Here is a 20,441-nt window from a genome sequence, read left to right on the forward strand (position 1 = left end):
TTGTGCCTTGCTATATGTTTCTCATTGCATCCTTATTAAACCGCATCACATTTCATCTGAGTACGTTACCCTTAGACTACTTCGGAACTCTACTTGTCTAGAGGTTCCCTACTAATCTACATTTTACTGTAGTCAAGTCAAAGGAGTCCGACAACTCTCATTCAGATACAGTTTTATCTATTAGTAATTCATATGCGACCTTAGGAGATTTTATTCTTGTGTCAGTCCTTCCCAACACCTATTTCGTGTATATCCTCCATCCACAGGAACAATTTTTGTTGTCTGTACAGATCATTTGCATATAATTGGAGCGTTTCTCATATCTGTCAGCAACTTGGATTGAGAGGAAAACGAAAATAAAATATTTGACGAAAAGTTTTAGATATGGGCCTGAAGTAAAACAGTAAAAGTAAGGCTAACACATAAGATCTCAAAGTTATCAATATGAAAATACCATAAAATATGCGTTCGTTCCACAAGTGTCTGCTTCGTTGCCAGTTGAAGTTTTAATACTGTAGTGAGTTACGTAACCAGAAACATAGAGTGTTGGTTCAGCTAAAAAATTTCGCATGGAAAAATGTTCACGTCAATGTCTGGACAACTCTACTGCTAATTTCCACAAATCTCCTGTGACATATAGACTGTCAAAAGTCATTGGCTAGAGATATTCACTTATATAGATGGCAGTAGTATCGCGCACACAAGGTATAAAAGTGCAGTGTACTGGCGGAAATGCCAGTTGAACTCAGGCAATTCATGTGAAAAGATTTTCTGACGGGATTATGGCCGAAAGATGGGAATTAACAGACTGAGAATGTGGGGTGGTGGTTGGAGCTAGATGCATGAGACGTTCCATTTCGGAAATAGTAGGGTAATTCAATATTCCGAGGTCCACAGAGACAAGAGTGTCCCGAGAACAACAAATTTCAGGCATTATTTCTCACCACGGGAAGAGCATTGGCCGACGGCTTTCACTTAACGACCGAGAGCAGAGGCGTTTGCGTACGGTTGCCAGAGCTAACAGATGAGGAACAGTGCGAGAAATAACCATAGACATCAATGTGGGACGTACGAAGAACGTACGCGTTAGAAAGCTAGACAAGTAGAAACTGTGGCTTGCTCAAACGGGACCCGATTTCAGTTGGTAAGAGCTGATAGTAGGGTTTGAGTAAGGCGCAGACCCCATGAAGCCGTTGACCCAAATTGTCAACAAGGCACTGTGCTAGCTGATGGCTCATAATGGCGTGGGCTGAGTTTACGTATAATGGACTGGATCCACTGGTTCAACTGAACCGATCATTGACTGTAAATGATTATGTTCGGCTACTTGGAGACCATTTGCACCCATTCATGGACTTCATCTTCCCAAACAACGATGCAATTTTTATGGATATCAGTGCACCATGTCACCGGGCCACAAGAAATTTCGACTGGTTTGAAGAACATTCTGGACAATTCGAGCTAATGATTTTCCCATCCAGATCACCCAACGTGAATCCCATAGAACGAACATTTATGGGACGTAATCGAAAGACCAATTCGTGCACAAAATCCTGCAAAGGCAACACTCGCAATTACGGACGGCTGCAGAGGCAGCATGACTCAATGTTTCTGAAGGCCACTTCCAACGATTTGCTGAGTCCACAACATGTCGAGTTGCCACACTACGCCGGCAAAAGGAGGGGGCTGATACGACGTTTGGAGGCATCCTCAATGTGTAGGTTGAAGAACCAGAACCTCGCCGACAGACTTTCTGAGATTGGTATGAGGGACCCATAGTCTCCGGCAGCTCATTTCAGATTTGTTACATTTCGTTTGGTTTCTTGCTCCAGTTTTCTTTGTATTTGTATTGCACTGAAAATAGTGCACAACACTTGAAATGTCGACGGTATTACTACGAATAGGCTTACTGACGAAGAGGTGGCCGATATGCACCTCGTACATGAGTTCACTGAATGCTATTGAAGAGTAGCACAACGGCACTATGCTGAGCTGTTACCGTACCGACGGCAGCCACCCAGCTAATTCACTGTTAGTGATAGTATTTTCACAGGAAGTAGGTGATTGCGGTAACAAACCGAATAAATCATAATTACACTATTACTCTGTAGAGAACTGCCGGAGACCTCATATCCCTGATACGAAAACGCTCAGAAGTTGTATTTAAACTACCTCTGAAAGTTTGTCGGAGGAGCTCTGGTTTCTATGCTCCACGATCTACAGCACGGTCCATGGCAGAGGGTACTTTGCATTAGTATTATACAAGCACAGCCCTTTTCCACTCGCATATGGAGCGAAGGAGTAATGAATGTAAGCTTCCGTAAGCACCGTGATTTATTTATCTTGCCATTACTGTCCCTCTGCGTGATACGCGGTTCAGGCATCCGCGTTGTTGGGCAGTCTCCTCTGATTCTGGGGCACTAAAATTACGAAAGGGGTTTCACTAAAGAAACATCTCGTTTCACTCAACAATATCTATCTCAATTTCTGAACCATGTCCATTACGCTTTCGCATGAGATACATCAATTTATTGCGATTCTAGAAGTGTGTGCCTGAATTTCCTTGGCATCTGTCGGGCTTAGTCAATAAAGATCTCAAATACTGGAACAGTACTCTAGAATAAGTCGTGTCAGTATTGTGTGTGACGTCCTTAAAAGCTGAAGAACACTCTGAAAATCGTCGCAACAAGTCTGTCTACCATTCACTTTCCCTAATGCTGATGTCATACTTTTGTTCCGTTTCACATCACCTCATAAATTACGCCCAGGCATCTAAACCGATTTCCAGAATCTTACCACAGCTCTTGAAAGGTGAGACTACAAGTAACTCTCCACCCCCTGTTCTTTAAAGAATTGAGCTCCTACGTATAAAAGCCGGCCGGGTGGGCCGAGCGGTTCTAGGCGCTACAGTCTGGAACCGCGCGACCGCTGCGGTCGCAGGTTCGAATTTTGCCTCGGGCATGGATGTGTGTGATGTCCTTAGCTGAGTTAGGTTTAAGTAGTTCTGAGTTCTAGGGGACTGATGACCTTAGAAGTTTAGTCCCATAGTGCTCAGAGCCATTTGAACCATTTTATGTATAAAACGTAATATCACCCAAAATACTTCTACAATGATACCATTTTGAAGGTACATCCGGTGGTATGTGCGCACAGTGACAAATCTGTTGAGAGTAGCGTTGATAGTAAAGCATTAATACGAGTAAATTAGAATGTCAAGCCTGATGCTGCTGTTTTGCTGCACGAACAGCGAAAATGTAGTAAGAGATAAATTTTTCCTTTCATCATTTTGTGGGGAAAGTCAGCGAAAAAAATTTCGTAAAGGTTTGAAATTATGTGTATAGTTTGCTTAAGTCGCTAAGTGCTCTCATTGTTGTGTAATTTGGAAGCCATGATATGTGTGTCCTAAGGGAATGAAGACCCATTCTGATTGTAATACTTGACTTATTGTGTCAAACCTAGAACATAAGATTATAAGCCTTAATGATAGATTATGAGAGTACTTTAAATTTTTAAATTCGATAAATAACTGTATGAAATATTGAAAATTAATTTTTTGTTTGCCCTGGAAGCCGTTAGATAGGCAACGTGAGAAGGTTTCTGTGCTCCTTGTTAGCCGGTAGGTAATACAGATCAGGTGGTGTCTGTAGTTTCTAGGTCATATCTCACATTTATTCACATTTAACAACTCTTACACGGAACACCAAGTGGTCTGCATATCCTTACAGTTAACCAGCGACGATCCTTTCACGTGGACAATACCATCGTCAGTGAAACTTTGGGAGTCCCGCTCGAGCGACCACTACGGTCGCAGGTTCGAATCCTGCCTCGGGCATGGATGTGTGTGATGTCCTTAAGTTTGTTAAGTTTAATTAGTTCTAAGTTCTAGGTGACTGATGACCTCAGAAGTTAAGTCGCATAGTGCTCAGAGCCATTTGAACCATTTGGAGTCCCGCTGATCTATCTATTAATTCATTTAACTACACTGAAGACATTGACGGTCCTTCTGCACTTCCTTCGGGCACACCTGCAGTTACGTTCACCTCTACTGAACGCTCTCCACCCATCTAAAGCAGCGGCAGCCAACCTGGTCTCTGCCGCCCACTAGTGCGCGTTCCAGCATTCGTGGTGGGCGGTAAACAGAAGGGGTTTTAAAAATATTTCTACTGAGTTTTCATAAAATTTTAACGTAAAGTATTTGTAACTAATTATTATATATGCTTTAACTTCCTGTATCTCTGTTTGATAAACTTTTTAAGGTAAAGCTATTTCCGTACTCCATAAATCAACATTAGTACGAAAGCAGTGGGCTGCTAATAGAGACGCAAAAGTGGGCGGCAGTTAAAAAAGGTTGACTACCCCTGATCTAAAATGATAGCTTCTATTCGTAAAATTTTTTTTTGAAATAATTACGTTCTTCTTGTAATTAATTCTATGTCGGTTAGTAGGCGGCAATATGTTACAGTGATGATTTTCTTACACAAGTATAGGAAAATGGAATGTATCTATTAAATTACGTCTACTGTTTGCAGGATATCATGTATGGAAAGAACGAACTGAGCTTCACGCGAATGGGTTCATCTGAATCCACTTTGATTTCGTCATTTCCTTCTGTTTTCCGTCTTTCCCTTAGTTGCTCTAAATTCGTGGAGGTATGTATCGTCTATGCAACTAAAAGAAGGCAGTTTGTTTATTGCCATTCGCGTATCGCTTCTTTTATTTCGGAAGCATCATACTTGGCCTGAAATATAAGTTTCCTTTTATACATACAATAAACGTATTATGTGGTAGATATAATATGCTGCTATATTACATTTTCTCGTGTTTAGGTTAGAAGCAACTTTTGTAGCACAAATTCCGTACTGTGAATGTACCGTTCGGTGTTACTTACGATTTCCAGCGCTGTTAACTCATGTGTGTGGTCCTGGAGATGTATTTGTTGGTTTTCACACTCCAGCTGGCCGATTTCTGGCTGGAGTTGCATAGACAGTACATACCTCCACGAACCACTCTGATTTATTTGAGACGTGCTTCTTTCTTTTTCTCGAGGAATGACGTAGTGAGCTGTAGGATCCTGCAACAGAGTGACATGACATATGTCTGTAACTTTATGCATCCTCTCTTTCACCCTATTAAGAAATAATAGTGACCTGCCTTGTTCTTCCTATCCGTATAATAATATTCGCCGGCCGGTGAAGCCGAGCGGTTCTGGGCGCTTCAGTCTGGAACCGCGCGACCGCTACGGTCGCAGGTTCGAATTCTGCCTCGGGCATGGATGTGTGTGATGTCCTTAGATTAGTTAGGTTTAAGTAGTTCTAAGTTCTAGGGGACTGATGACCTCAGATGTTAAGTCCCATAATGCTCAGAGCCATTTGAACCAATTTGAATAATATTCCCTAAGCGACAGATTTTTGATAAATATGACGAATGAGATAAACAGCAAAACGTTTTCAATGTAAAATAGTGTAAGGATTTCATTACGACCTGGAACTATGTTCGCTTTGAGTAGTTTAAAATGTATTTCAATACCAGCTGCGCGTATTTCAATATCTGTCTTTTGTGAACGCGAGGGCGTTCAAAAATTCGTATGTTATTAGTATCTTTATGTGTAAGTGCATTTTCAAATTCGTTCTGTTTCTTCTCTTCAGCCCTAACGCCAACCTGATCCACGAGTGACTGAATGAAAGGTTTGGAGACGTCTCTTGCCTTGGCGTAGAACTGGAATTTACTAGGGTGTTCTGTACGATGTTTTACTGGGACATGATAGTGGAAGTTTTTGCGGTCTTCATGCACAGTATCTCTTGATGATCTGAGAATTATCATTAATTTTTCTTTACATTATGTTTCGGAGTATACTCGTCGGCCCAGCGAAGTTGCCAGCGTACACTTTTGTTGTGCCGCTCGGTGCAGCGGTAGATTGTCCAAACCTTAGGCGTGAAAAAAATTTTCACTGCCAGTATGTGCCTGGTAAGCGGAGGAGAAGTGATGGCGTACGAATCTAGATAATGCGCAGTCCATTGAATTACACTCCGAACCTTTTCGTAGTATCTCATGGATGAAATCATGAGACAGTGTTGATGGTGACTCGTCCACTGGGTAGGTCCGATAACTATTTAAGTGAACATGACACATATATACAGGGTGTTACAAAAAGGTACGGCCAAACTTTCAGGAAACATTCCTCACACACAAATAAAGAAAAGATGTTATGTGGACATGTGTCCGGAAACGCTTAATTTCCATGTTAGTTTCGTCAGTATGTTCTTCCACCTACGCTCAATGGAGCACGTTATCATGATTTCATACGGGATACTCTACCTGTGACTCTACCTGTGCTGCTATAACAGGTGCCTTTACAAGTACGACACAACATGTGGTTCATGCACGATGGAGCTCCTGCACATTTCAGTCGAAGTGTTCGTACGCTTCTCAACAACAGAGTCGGTGACCGATGGATTGGTAGAGGTGGACCAATTCCATGGCCTCCACGCTCACCCGACCTCAAAAAAAAAAAAAAAAAAAAAAAAATGGTTCAAATGGCTCTGAGCACTATGGGACTCAACATCGTAGGTCATAAGTCCCCTAGAACTTAGAACTACTTAAACCTAACTAACCTAAGGACATCACACACACCCATGCCCGAGGCAGGATTCGAACCTGCGACCGTAGCAGTCCCGCGGTTCCGGACTGCAGCGCCAGAACCGCTAGACCACCGCGGCCGGCTCACCCGACCTCAACCCTCTTGACTTTCATTTATGGGGGCATTTGAAAGCTCTTGTCTACGCAACCCCGGTGCCAAATGTAGAGACTCTTCGTCCTCGTATTGTGGACGGCTGTGATACAATACGCCATTCTCCAGGGCTGCATCAGCGCATCAGGGATTCCATGCGACGGAGGGTGGATGCATGTATCCTCGCTAACGGAGGACATTTTGAACATTTCCTGTAACAAAGTGTTTGAGGTCACGCTGGTACGTTCTGTTGCTGTGTGTTTCCATTCCATGATTAATGTGATTTGGAGAGGAGTAATAAAATGAGCTCTAACATGAAAAGTAAGCGTTTCCGGACACATGTCCACGTAACATATTTTCTTTCTTTGTGTGTGAGAAATGTTTCCTGAAAGTTTTGCCGTACCTTTTTGTAACACCGTGTATATCCACGGCCCGCTCATTCTCACTAGAATCGATGGATATATCCGCGTGCAGCATGCTGTCGTTTGTAGCTATTTGTTTATGTTGGCAAGGACACAAATTATGGTAGTCATTACCGTGATGAGAAAATAAGTCATTGAACTGTTTTGGAGCTTGCTCGTTATTTGCTCAGATAACATTATTGTATTAATAGAGTCTTTCACTGGTTATGTTGGTAACGACACAAATTATGGCAGTCATTATACCGATGAGAAAAGAACTTCTCGAACTGTTTTGGAGCTTGTTCATGATTTGCTCAGAAAGGCTATTGTATTTACCTCGACAAATGGTATGCTAGTCCAGATTTAGTTGCCGGGCTAAATGAGTAAGAAAACCGACGTTGACGTGACAGAAAGGGGTTCTCTGACTTCCCCAAAGATGAAAAGCTGAAGAAAGGCTAATATATAACGGAACAAAGAACCAGGTAGGGGTTGATAAAATGGAAAAGCAAAAGAGACGTCCTGATGGTCCACACGTTCCACGACGACACACTTTAAGAAGTAAATTAATAGAATGGCATTTTGCAAAAGCCACGTGGTTTACAACAAGGCCACAGGAAGCGCGGTTTTAAGCGACTCCCATTGGTAAAGCAACCAAATGGCCAGGAGCACATTAAAATAAATGTTATCAGAAGATTTTTTGCGTGCATCAATCTGTACGTCATGTACACAAATCATGACGATGAAAAAAATCAGATCGAAATTAATTATTAGAGTCAACAACAGGGGTCATCAACAGGATACCCACCTCGAAAATAAGAAGCGAGTTGTCTTATAGCCATGTATTCCCCAGAATGTTGGCCAAACACAATGAAGGAAAGGTCAGCATGGAAGTTGAGAGCATGCACGAGAAGAAGCCTTCGAAACAACACATTTTATTTGTGTGGAGAAGGTGAAGTTCGTATCTGCGCAGCACCGTGTTTTAAAACGTTCCTCACAGTAAGTGATCTGCAATTATGTGAAAGAAAAATTTCATTCTTTTCTTTAACATATTCTGTTCCTTCCTAATCCACTTCAGTATTGGTCCATAAACTAATCAGCAAAGAAATGAGCGAATAAGATACGTGTTGCTACTGCATCTGCCACCTATAGTAAAAATTACCCATTTCACTCGCTGAGACAGACGAGCGCGCACGGAGATACCCACTTAATGCGTTAAGCTCGGATGATCCTTTGGTACTCTTTGATAAGAGTAGGCTGTGTTCTGGTGCAGAGTATCAGTCTCCCCTTCTCTCTCTCTCCGTCATCAACATAAACACAGCACAAAAAACTACACTCGCATTCATCAGAGTCGTCATCGCTGAACAGGTTCACGTAAGACACAAGTGTAAGTACTTCGCCAAGAGAAGGCGCCATTGTGCGCGGAGGTAGGAAACTTTTCCAACCCTCGGAGACTCCCAGGTAACATTGCCATAGGACACTTCCATTCTTTACTTTACAAGCGGTGAAATGAGAAGGTACTCTAATGAACGCCTTAGAAAAAAAATCTACTGGAAATCTTCCTAGGATTTAGGTTTCCCCTGATTTCCCTAAATCGTGCAAGGAAAATGCCGGGATGGGTCCTTTGAAAGGATATGGCCCATTTCCTCTCCTATTCTTCAACCAATCTGAGCTTGTGTTCTGTCTCTAATGACCACGATCTCTACGGGACGTTAAACCACAATCTTCCTTCCTTCCTTCCTTCTTCGTAGGAAAAAACGGGTTATTCACTCAAAATGCGACAGGTTTCAGTGTAAGGGGCAATCAAATGAAAACGAGACAGATGGAAAATAAATAAGAAAACTATTATTACTTCACAATTATTTGCCATGAATGTTAATATAATCATCCCATTGTGAGGTAAGACTGTCAGCGTCTTCATGAAAAAATGTTTGCGGTTGCCAGTGGAACCGTAATTGTACCCAGGCGTTCACCTCTTTGTCCAAAGCAAATAGAGGCCACGAATATCTTTCTTCAGGGCTCCAAACATATGGAAATCGCATGGGTAGTGATCGGGACTGTATAGAGGATGCCTAAGAAACTCCCGGCGAAACTTCTGGAGCGTACTCGAAGCAATCTTGGCAACATGTGGCGGGCCAGTTTACTTCTTTTTGTATCTGTTTCGTTTTCATTTGACTGCCCCTTATAGTTAACTAACCTCTGGAAGGAAGGTAGATTGAAAAGACTTCAGGGACACAGACAGGCTGACATACTTCATCAAATTATCGAGGGTTGTAGTAGCAGTGGTAGTAATAGCTGTAGTAGTAGCTTCAGTCTTCCGTGTATCACTTTTTAAAGATATGAAAATGGCGTGATATTACTATTTAAGAACCATAAAATAGCGTTATTCTTATATACAGGCATTTACGTACTTACAGATGTAATTTGAGAACGATGCGACAGGTAGTCGGCCATGGCCATGTACTAGGAACTACCTCGTCATCTGCCTGAAATAATTTGGGGAAATCACAGGAAATCCAAATCAGGATGGCTAGATCCTTCCGAATACAAGGCCAGTATGTTTCAAAAAGCGCTACCGTATTGTTTATCCCTAACGTGCAATACTGTTTTCGAAGACAGTTATTTAATAATAAGTACACACCCTATACCCACATTGTTTCATTATATAACACTAGACACCCTATCAGCTTACAACCCGACGACGTTGGACTCCAATTCTTTGGACCGCAACTTCCCACATGATAGCATGAGAAACTGAGTCAGTATTCATCTGCAGTGACTGAGATTCTGACCTCAGAAAGAAGGTAAGGTGTTAATGTTAGTGTACATTGCAGAGGTTTTGGAGTTAGGTTAAAAAAAACCTAACGTGGAAATGTTATATGAAATGATAGATGTATTATTGAGTACTTTAATTAATTTTTGCTGTTCGTTGGACCTGTTTATTTTAGCAGAACGATATAACTAATTGAAAGTAGTGTTCTTCAGCAACTACAAACGTTTTCCACTTTTCGGGTAACAAATTGATACTGCGTTAAAAAATATCAGATTATTTTGAGGTAATCCACTCATGGAGCCAGTTTTCTGGATCTTTAAAGGATGTGAAGCGTTGTTAAAAAGAACCATGCTGTATGGACCGAAACAAACGGTAATCGGAGGGATCGATGTCTGGTACATATAGCGGGAGGGGTAAGACATCCCATCGACCTCCCTTCAAGGTTCCCTTCCCACGGTTTGCAACAAGTGTTTTGGCACTGTAACGAAGCAGAACGATTTCGTCACGTCTCTGAGCATACTTCGGGCGTTTGTCTTGTGCGCGATTCAAGTTGGGCAATTGTGCTTTGTAGCGTTCGGTACACCAGGTCACGGTACACCACATCGACCAGGACGCATTCTGTCACTCACTACAAAATCACTGTCTTCGAATCGTTGAAACGAACCTCTGCACATCGTTTCCGACAGAGCGCGATCTCCGTACGCCTCCACTAGCAGACGATGACTTTCCGCAGAAGATTTCTTGAGATGCAGATAGAGTAACACTTCTTGCAACAGTCTTTCTACATCTACATTTACATGATTACTCTGCAATTCACATTTAAGTGCTTGGCAGAGGGTTCATCGAACCAGAATCATACTATCTCTCTACCACTCCACTCCCGAACAGCGCGCGGGAAAAACGAACACCTAAACCTTTCTGTTCGAGCTCTGATTTCTCTTATTTTATTTTGATAATAATCATTCCTACCTATGTAGATACTTTTTGTAGGTACAAAGCCGGCCAGTGGAACCGTAATTGTACCCAGGCGTTCACCTCTTTGTCCAAAGCAAATAGAGGCCACGAATATCTTTCTTCAGGGCTCCAAACATATGGAAGTCGCTTCAGTCTGGAACCCTGCGACCGCTACGGTCGCAGGTTCGAATCCTGCCTTGGGCATGGATGTGTGTGATGTCCTTAGGTTAGTTAGTTTTAAATGGTTCTATGTTCTAGGGGGCTGATGGCCTCAGATGTTAAGTACCATAGTGCTCAGAGCCATTTGAGCCCATTTGTAGGTACAAAACCCGACATGCCCGACAAGGCAGTAAATGGGCACGTGCTTTTCACTGCACTGGAATGACACACAGATCAGAAACTCTAATTTTTCTACTGTTCTGTAGGTGTCATGTCGCTCACCGCTACGCTGCAATAGTACAACTAGTGCCCTCTCTTCATCGACAGCGAGAATGAATTCAAGCTACCAACATTGTCACTTATTTGTTTGACATTTTTTATCAAACCTCCTATAAGTAATTCTCGCTGTATGAAACGTATTGCTTAACACGTACTTTTTAACTGCTTTTTGACGTAAGTTGTAGAAAAATGGAAATATGGAAATAACAGCACGAAGTGGGATATATGGGAGAAAGAACTACTGCATGAAAGGTGATCATTAAAATAGCCCAGCAAAGACCAGTGCCCTACAGCAGTTTTTGATTTTTCCACGCTGTTGCGAGTATTCCGTGTTGTCGACTTGACGAAACCCAACAGTGCCTACGAGGGCGCCATTCACAGAACACGCAAATCCAAAACATAGCTGGAACCTGCAACGCGACACGGAGTGCGACCGGTCTCCAGCGGTTGTGTCACACTTTGGACGACGACGCGCCCTTACAGAATACATGTTAGAGTTAGCAGTGACGTGTCGGGAGGCCCGTCCGCTCGCTTTGGCAATGCGCCGAGTTGTGTTTGTAAACAGGGGCTGCGGGGCAGCAGCTTATAAAGAGCAACTGCAGCAGGCCGAGCTCTGGACGACATGGCTGCGTGGGTGGCGCTCGTGCTGTGCCTTGCGGCGGCGGTGGCGGCGGCGCCGGCCGAAGAGTATTACGGCTACGAGCACGACCCCGAATCGTGGCGCGACATCTCGCCAGTGGCACACACCACCAGCCAGGAGGAGCTGGACGCCGTCGTCTCGCAGGTATTATTTTATTTTCAACTGCTTCGGGCAAAGAAATTAAAATCTTTCTCTAGGCAGGGCACTCCGTTCGATTAACGGAATCGTAGACTCAGGGATTGGGGCAGACCGAGTTCCAGTTGGGGATATCTGGAAGGGCTTTCCAGTTCCAGTATTTGTTCCAGTATTTGCTTCACAACCAAGGGAAACCTCCGAAAAACACTGGTCGGAACTGCGTGATGGGAACTTTTGTAATTTAATTTTGGGACAATATGTTCCAGATAAAAAAACTGAAAAACTGGTGTCTGTGAGAGTGTGTTTGTTTATTCTTATACCGAGCAAAGTCGATAACTTGTTCGAAATGTGCAGTTTTCTTGTGTCACTAGCGACCACTGGAGATGTAAACGGCCCAGTTCCGACCACCTTTTTGGCAGGTTTCCCTGTATTTTCAACGAATTTTATTTTATTTATTTTTTTTTTTGGTCATCAGTCTACTGACTGGTTTTATGCGGCCCGCCACGAATTCCTTTCCTGTGCTAACCTCTTCATCTCAGAGTAGCACTTGCAACCTACGTCCTCAATTATTTGCTTGACGTATTCCAATCTCTGCCTTCCTCTACAGTTTTTGCCCTCTACAGCTCCCTCTAGTACCATGGAAGTCATTCCCTCATGTCTTAGCAGATGTCCTATCATCCTGTCCCTTCTCCTTATCAGTTTTTTCCACATATTCCTTTCCTCTCCGTTTCTGCGTAGAACCTCCTCATTCCTTACCTTATCAGTCCACCTAATTTTCAACATTCGTCTATACCACCACATCTCAAATGCTTCGATTCTCTTCTGTTCCGGTTTTCCCACAGTCCATGTTTCACTACCATACAATGCTGTACTCCAGACGTACATCCTCAGAAATTTCTTCCTCAAATTAAGGCCGGTATTTGATATTAGTAGACTTCTCTTGACCAGAAATGCCTTTTTTGCCATAGCGAGTCTGCTTTTGAGGTCCTCCTTGCTCCGTCCGTCATTGGTTATTTTACTGCCTAGGTAGCAGAATTCCTTAACTTCATTGACTTTGTGACCATCAATCCTGATGTTAAGTTTCTCGCTGTTCTCATTTCTACTACTTCTCATTACCTTCGTCTTTTTCCGATTTACTCTCAATCCATACTGTGTACTCATTAGACTGTTCATTCCGTTCAGAAGATCATTTAATTCTTCTTCACTTTCACTCAGGATAGTAATGTCATCAGCGAATCGTATCATTGATATCCTTTCACCTTGTTTTTTAATTCCACTCCTGAACCTTTCTTTTATTTCCATCATTGCTTCCTCGATGTACAGATTGAAGAGTAGGGGCGAAAGGCTACAGCCTTGTCTTACACCCTTCTCAATACGAGCACTTCGTTCTTGATCGTCCACTCTTATTATTCACTCTTGGTTGTTGTACATATTGTATATGACCCGTCTCTCCCTAAAGCTTACCCCTACTTTTTTCAGAATTTCGAACAGCTTGCACCATTTTATATTGTCGAACGCTTTTTCCAGGTCGACAAATCCTATGAAAGTGTCTTGATTTTTCTTTAGCCTTGCTTCCATTATTAGCCGTAACGTCAGAATTGCCTCTCTCGTACCTTTACTTTTCCTAAAGCCAAACTGATCGTCACCTAGCGCACTCTCAATTTTCTTTTCCATTCTTCTGTATATTATTCTTGTAAGCAGCTTCGATGCATGAGCTGTTAAGCTGATTGTACGATAATTCTCGCACTTGTCAGCTCTTGCCGTCTTCGGAATTGTGTGGATGATGCTTTTCCGAAAGTTAGATGGTATATCGCCAGACTCATATATTCTACACACCAACATGAATAGTCGTTTTGTTGCCACTTCCCCCAATGATTTTAGAAATTCCGATGGAATGTTATCTATCCCTTCTGCCTTACTTGACTGTAAGTCCTCCAAAGCTCTTTTAAATTCCGATTCTAATACTGGATCCCCTATGTCTTCTAAATCGACTCCTGTTTCTTCTTCTATCACATCAGACAAATCTTCACCCTCATAGAGGCTTTCAATATATTCTTTCCACCTATCTGCTCTATCCTCTGCGTTTAACAGTGGAATTCCCGTTGCACTCTTAATGTTACCACCGTTGCTTTTAATGCCACCAAAGGTTGTTTTGACTTTCCTGTATGCTGAGTCTGTCCTTCCGACAATCATATCTTTTTCGATGTCTTCACATTTTTCCTGCAGCCATTTCGTCTTAGCTTCCCTGCCCATCCTATTTATTTCATTCCTCAGCGACTTGTATTTCTGTATTCCTGATTTTCCCGGAACATGTTTGTACTTCCTCCTTCCATCAATCAACTGAAGTATTTCTTCTGTTACCCATGGTTTCTTCGCAGCTACCTTCTTTGTACCTATGTTTTCCTTCCCAATTTCTGTGATGGCCCTTTTAGAGATGTCCATTCCTCTTCAACTGTACTGCCTACTGCGCTATTCCTTATTGCTGTATCTATAGCGTTAGAGAACTTCAAACGTATCTCGTCATTCCTTAGTACTTCCGTATCCCACTTCTTTCCGTATTGATTCTTCCTGAGTAATGTCTTGAACTTCAGCCTACTCTTCATCACTACTATATTGTGATCTGAGTCTATATCTGCTCCTGGGTACGCCTTACAATCCAGTATCTGATTTCGGAATCTCTGTCTGACCATGATGTACTCTAATTGAAATCTTCCCGTATCTCCCGGCCTTTTCCAAGTATACTTCCTCCTCTTGTGATTCTTGAACAGGGTATTCGCTATTACTAGCTGAAACTTGTTACAGAACTCAATTAGTCTTACTCCTCTTTCATTCCTTGTCCCAAGCCCATATTCTCCTGTAAACTTTTCTTCTACTCCTTCCCCTACAACTGCATTCCAGTCGCCCATGACTATTAGATTTTCGTCCCCCTTTACATACTGCATTACCCTTTCAATATCCTCATACACTTTCTCTATCTGTTCATCTTCAGCTTGCGACGTCGGCATGTATACCTGAACTATCGTTGTCGGTGTTGGTCTGCTGTCGATTCTGATTAGAACAACCCGGTCATTGAACTGTTCACAGTAACACACCCTCTGCCCTACCTTCCTATTCATAACGAATCCTACACCTGTTATACCATTTTCTGCTGCTGTTGATATTACCCGATACTCATCTGACCAGAAATCCTTGTCTTCCTTCCACTTCACTTCACTGACCCCTACTACATCTAGATTGAGCCTTTGCATTTCCCTTTTCAGATTTTCTAGTTTCCCTACCGCGTTCAAGCTTCTGACATTCCACGCCCCGTCTCGTAGAACGTTATCCTTTCGTTGATTATTCAATCTTTTTCTCATGGTAACCTCCCCCTTGGCAGTCCCCTTCCGTCGATTCGAATGGGGGACTATTCCGGAATCTTTTGCCAATGGAGAGATCATCATGACACTTCTTCAATTACAGGCCACATGTCCTATGGATACACGTTACGAATACTGGAACAGAAAATCCCCTCCTGAATATTTCAGTTGGGATTTCCTGTGCACCGCTTCGCGCTTCCGTCCGACTAGGATGTCTGCCTTAAAAGAACACTATAATGGGCCGGATCTCCAAGAAATAGCTCTGCTCGTTGGAGTAGAGAATTGCTCGGGGCATATCGTTCCAAAAAAAAAAAAAAAGTTATGTTCAGTGCTTTGGGTCCAACCAAGGTTTTGAGGAAGTTTCCCATGGTTGCAGTTTGAAAGTAGAAATTCCCTCCAAAATACTCCCATTTGTGACTTCACCTGTCTTATTACCAGCTCGCGTGGTATCTGGATGAAAAGAACTGGTATATATGAAGGGCTTGTTTCAATAATGGTACAAGTCCATTACCTCCACTTTTCTGCCTATAATGCTTCTGAAAATAATGAGCGAAACAAACAGAAAGAAAGGTTCATCTCTAGCAAAAAGTCATGTGGCTTGAATATTTCTGGTATCTCAACTGCAGATTTTTCAGCGCTCATTTAACTTTAGGACTTTGTATCTCAATATGAACAAACATGGACTTGTACCGCTATAGAAATAAGCCCTTCATATAATGGATCGAATTTCTAACAGCCAACGGCATGGTGAATGAAACGCATAAAAAATACGATATGATAGTGCCTATGTTGTTGAGAAGCACGATCCAATGTTCTTTCGGATTTGCATGCATGTTGTCCAGGTTGTAGACACGTGTTTGACGACATGTGGAACTGTGGGTCTGGCCGTGAATTGCGCTCGTACTGTCTAATTGTACGGCGACCGCTCGCTATAAGCGGGACATCTGGGTTCGGGAACGGGTCCAGCACAAATTTTCATTGTCGTCATTTCATAATGCACCTGATGGTTGTCCATATTCACAACTGCGAATATATTTCATGTAATAAAAATGTTTCATACATTCAGAAACAAAATTCAGTGAACATAAAACAGGAATAAATATTGTTTTATGCTCTCTGAATTTAGTATTCGGTTCTGTTAGACAGTTTTTCAGTGGGTTTCATTCATCACACTGAAGAGCAGAGCCCACAGTCAGAAATTCGACCCATTAAATATATCAGTCTTTTTTAGTTCTTCGTATATAGGATTTGAATACACTCATTTTTAAAAAAAATTAATGACAATCCACTTACCACGAATTTGAAGACACTGAACATTGTGTCATTCAAAGTGAAGCTTTTACCTTTAACCGACCAAATTAAAGAAGCAACCAAGTAACATCCCAAAATGAAAATATCATTCAAGATCTCCTTTACAAAGTGTATTGAACTTACAATTACATTTACATGTTTAATATTTCAATGAATTCAAGAAAGGTAGTAGGAGTAATCAACTAAATTACAGGCCCAAATAGTTAAGGTTGCTATGCAGCAGAATTTTGGAACATATATTGTGTTCAAAAATTATGAATTACCTCGAAGAAAACTGTCTATTTACACACAGTCAACATGGATTTAGAAAACATCGTTCCTGTGAAACACAACTTTCTCTCTATTCACATGAAGCGTTGAGTGCTAGTGACAAGGGATTTCGGATCGATTCCTGGATTTTCGGAAGGCTTTTGACACTGTACCACACAAGCGGCTTGTTGTGTAATTGCGTGCTTATGGAATATCGTCTCAGTTATGTGACTGCATTTGTGATTCCCTATGAGAGAGGTTACAGTTCGTAGTAATTGACGGAAAGTCATCGAGTAAAACGGAAGTGATTTATGGCGTTCCCCAAGGTAGTGTTATAGGCCCCTTGCTGTTCCTTATCTATATAAACGATTTGGGAGACAATCTGAGCAGCCGTCTTAGGTTGTTTGCAGATGACGCTGTCGTTTATCGACTAATAAAGTCATCAGAAGATCAAAACAAATTGCAAAACGATTTAGAAAAGATATCTGAATGCGAAAATTGTCAGTTGATCCTAACTAACGAAAAGCGTGAGGCCATCCACAAGAGTGCTAAAAGGAATTCGTTAAACTTCGGTTACACGATAAATCAGTCTAATCTAAAAGCCGTAAATTCAGCTAAATACCTAGGTATTACAACTACGAACAACTTAAATTGGAAGGAACACACAAAAAATGTTGTGGGGGCCTAACCAAAGACTGCGTTTTATTGGCAGGACACTTAAAAAGTGTAACAGATCTATTAAGGAGACTGCCTACACTACGCTTGTCCGTCTTCTTTTAGAGTACTGCTGCGCGGTGTGGGATCCTTACCAGGTAGGACTGACGGAATACATCGAATAAGTTCAAAGAAGGGCAGAACATTTTGTATTATCGCGAAATATGGAAGAGAGTCTCACTGAAATGATACAGGATTTGGGCTGGACATCATTAAAAGAAAGGCGTTTTTCGTTGCGACGGAATCTACTCACGAAATTACAATCACCAACTTCCTCCTCCGAATGTGGAAATATTTTGTTGACACCAACCTCCATAGCGAGAAACAATCATCACCATAAAATAAGGGAAATCAGAGCTCGTACGGAAAGATATAGGTGTCCGTTCTTACCGCGCGCTATACGAGATTGGATTAATAGAGAATTGTGAAGGTGGTTCGATGAACCTTCTGCCAGGCAGTTAAATGTGATTTGCAGAATATCCATGTAGATGCAGATGTAGAATTTAGAACAAATCTAAGTGAAAAATAAGCAATAATTTAAAGTTTTGAAATTTTTTGTCCTCTGCTTGTTATCATGTACACACTCCACTAAAAACTGCAAGATATTCTTAGCCACCACACAATAACAGCAGTTCTAAAACGAGCGGTGTTAACTTCGTTTTATTGGTAACCATGTGCCTTTGTCTTACCTATTAAAGGTACCCATGTGTCTGCAGCTCGTGGTCGTGCGGTAGTGTTCTCGTTTCCCACGCCCGGGTTCCCGGGTTCGATTCCCGGCGGGGTCAGTGATTTTCTCTGCCTCGTGATGACTGGGTGTTGTGTGATGTCCTTAGGTTAGTTAGGTTTACGTAGTTCTAAGTTCTAAGGTCCGATGACCATAGATGTTAAGTCTCATAGTGCTCAGAGCCATTTGAACCATTTTTTTGGTACCAATGTTTTCCAGCTGAAAACTAGATTTAAGGATGCTTGGATTCTGATGTATAGGATGTTGGATAGTTTAGTACCACGTTCCTCTAGAGTCACATAATGTTAACTATTTTGACATTCCCTTAAACGCAAGCAGTCGGAAGTATCCAAACTGAGGAACAGAAAGGATAGTGAAGAAGGTGCAAGGTGTTGCGCGTTCGTTGCGCGGTGTACAGCTGTAGCCCGTATCCACTGAGATATTTTCATCTTGTAATGTATATTTGGATGTCCTACGCTACAGACAATATTAAGTGTTCTTACAATGGTGTACAGAGCATTCATGGGACTTGTGCATATCAGGATTCTGCCAACTTGTACTGTCTGTTCACACAGCATGTAAGTCATGGTATATAACCTTCTCGTATATAACCTTCTCGACTAAGGAGACCACAAAGGCTCAATAATATTGAGATCTGCTGTGTCTGATTCATCGTCGTGGCGAAAAAACCAGTTCTGAACGATGGGAGCTGTGTGAAGAGCGGCCCCTTTAATCATGGAACACAGCATCATCATTGGGGAACAAATACCATGGGATGGAATTTATCGGTTACAATGGTCACATAATCCTTAGCAGTAATGCGAACTCGCAGAGTAACCATGGGGCCCATGGAATACCACGATATAGCCGCCAAAATCATCACCGAACCCCCGTAATGTTTCACTTTTGCGAAGTAAACACGACCAGAAGTTGGAAACAGTGTCAAAAATGACTCATCCGACAAGATGACTTTGTTCCATTCTATGGCTTCAGCACCACGTTTTCCTGTTACGGACACTTGCTTCAATGATGAGTGGTTTTGGAAGCCCAGGCCGCCCTGCCGTTCTATGCCTAAGGAGCCACTCTTCATATTGTTTTGGCGCTGACAGGATCTGCGTGTGTGACGTTCTGCAGTTCTCTTATTTTTCATTGCAGTCTTCTTTAATGACCGTCCGTCACGATCACTCGTCACACATTTTCGTCCCCGTTGTGACTTAGCGGATGCTGGTTTTGCGCTTTTCCTGTATGCGTTGTCAATCTTCGATAGGGTGCCTCTTGAGACCCCCAACAGTTCCACTACCATGGTTACGGAAGTAACCGCCACAGGAACGCCAACAATTTGCCCACGCTGGAATTCTCTTAGCTCCGTCATAATGCTCTCACAACTCCACGGAGTAGTGTTCCCACTACGACTGACGCTTGCAACGTATTGAGGACATTGCACAGGTACCGTTCGCGGTCAAATACAACAGCGCAACCTCCAGGCTTGGTTAGTACCTGCATGTATGTTCAAGCATGCATTTCCCGCTGTGTTTTCATATTTTGTCCAACCCCTGTACTTCATAGTTTTGTTGCCGACCACTGTCTTTGTACGGCGTAGCTTCACTCCTCAGTATTTGTAACAGATTTCCTCTGTACATCTGCGACATGATGCCATTGATGTAGATTGGTTCAAATTAACATTCTATTTTATTGGTATTTAGTATCTAGTCAGTAACAAGACCGTTAGCAATGGAGCAACAGAAAAAGAAATGACGAAAGTAAAATTCTATCGATCTGTGAAAAAATAAAAGACACGTCCCATTTACTGAAGTAGTTTAAAAAACACAAAGCCGCACGTGATTAGCCGAGCGGTCGGAAGCGCTGCAGTCATGGACTGTGCGGCTGATTCCGGCGGAGGTTCGAGTCCTCCCTCGGGCATGGGTGTGTGTGTTTGTCCTTAAGATAATTTAGGTTAAGTAGTGTGTAAGATTAGGGACTGATGACCTTAATAGCTAAGTCCCATAAGATTACACACACATT

The sequence above is a fragment of the Schistocerca americana genome, chromosome 1 (genome assembly GCF_021461395.2).
Source record: "Schistocerca americana isolate TAMUIC-IGC-003095 chromosome 1, iqSchAmer2.1, whole genome shotgun sequence".
Taxonomy (NCBI): domain Eukaryota; kingdom Metazoa; phylum Arthropoda; class Insecta; order Orthoptera; family Acrididae; genus Schistocerca; species Schistocerca americana.